Genomic DNA, 2,002 nt, shown 5'->3' with positions numbered 1-2,002 from the left:
TGAACTAGAACTGAACTAGAACTGAACTAGAACTGAACTAGAACTGAACTAGAACTGAACTAAAACTGAACTAGAACTGAACTAGAACTGAACTAGAACTGAACTAAAGCTGAACTAGAACTGAATGAGAAGTGAAATAGAACAACACTAAATTATTTTTTAGACATTTGATATAAAATATAACTTTTTTACATTATCCTACAGACAAAGCTAATTTTCATAAATTTAATACCATAAATTAAATTTCTGTCAATGATTGACCTTCATAAAATATTTTCATAAAAGTGTAAAGTCAATACACTTTTATGATTTAAATTTAAAAACAAAGTAATTTTTAGTCTAATGAACTCGAAAAAAGCTAAAAATACATTTTATTTGCCTAAAATCAGACTTCTTTTCAACCTTCAACAAGATATGGAACAATTTTAAAGAAACCTTAAGATATGTAAGATATTATAAACAAATTTAAAGTTTAAACTTAATATAAGTGTTTCGAAAATAAAATATCTTTAACAATTGCTTTTTAACAAAACTTTAGTTTTGAACTCCTTGAAGTTTGCCATTGTTGTATGAGAGACAAAACATTGAACACACTTAAGAGTATGCTGTTAAATTTGTTTATTTAAGGAAATGTAAGCAAAGTTAGAATTCATGGTTGCGAATTAGAATTGCTTAAACAAAAGTTTAAAATAACGAAATCCTAAAAGTAGGCAACTTTTATTTAAATCTTCTTTATACAATTTATAGGTTTATAAAAAAGTTTTGGGGAAATGCTTAAATCTTTTCACGATTTTGCATAGTTAGACTTGAAGATCCTTAATGTTATTGTAATTCTAAGAGAACAAACTGCAGAAAATGTAATCCTCTTAAAGTATGCTAATACATTTAAGAAGCATACTTTTAATCTTTCTATTTAAATTTTATAAATATACTTTTTATATACTCATTAAAATTCCTTTTGCAAAAATGCAAAAAATGTAACTATTATTTTATAAGAAAAAACCCACCAAATGTTTTAATACAATTAAAATAATTTTATTTTTCCTAAAAGTATGCAAAGTTTTATTATGCATGAAGGTTTATTATAATAGCCAGAAAGTATACAACATTTAAAATTCTAGTCATATAAGAAATTCTATTAAATAATTTCATTAACTAAAGAAATTTCAGTTAGAAATGAAATAACTAAAAATAAAATTTCTTTACAATTTTGCAATTATTTTTCCATTTAGCTTCTCTACATACCTAGACATACATTCTCTTTTAGTCACTCTATTCTTCCTGGAAATACTGTCTCCTGTTTGTAAAAACATAAATGCTATTTGGATGTAAACATCGTCAGTCGACATAATAAAAGACATATAATTTCTATTTTCATTTTTTAGACTTTTGAAAAGAGTGTTTATTGTTGTATCACATTTTCTTTTCTTCTTGTTTTTTTAATTTCTTTTCATTTCCAATTTTTTTTGTTTAAGGCTTATATTTAAAGGAAAATTGTTTGTGTTTCTCATAAATTGACTTTTCTTTCCTTTACACTTCTCTTTTCAGTTACAACATCCACGTGCCGTTAAAGCCACAGATGATGTTGCCAATGTATCACCTTGTGAATTGGAATCCATTATAAATCAATTGGTTTATCCAAGTCCTCAGTATCAAATGCACGTAAGTATTATTAACATATTTTTCCATTTACTTCCCCATTTGAGACAATGACCGAGGCCATTGAGTTAAGAAAAGACTAAAACTTCTTATGGGAAATGTATTCAAATTATTCTGTTGGGATTTAGTTTAATTTGAAAGTGATAAACTATTTATAACGTTAGAAAAGCAAAAGGTAATAAAACAAGTTAAAGAGTTTAATGCAAACTTAAATAAATAACATTCATTATAAATAAGAACAGAACTAGAACAGAACAAGAACAGAACTAGAAGAGAACTAGAACAGAACTAGAACAGAACTAGAACAGAACTAGAACAGAACTAGAACAGAACTAGAACAGAA

This window comes from Lucilia cuprina, chromosome 6 (assembly GCF_022045245.1).
Source record: "Lucilia cuprina isolate Lc7/37 chromosome 6, ASM2204524v1, whole genome shotgun sequence".
Classification (NCBI taxonomy): domain Eukaryota; kingdom Metazoa; phylum Arthropoda; class Insecta; order Diptera; family Calliphoridae; genus Lucilia; species Lucilia cuprina.
This window is presented reverse-complemented; position numbering follows the sequence as displayed.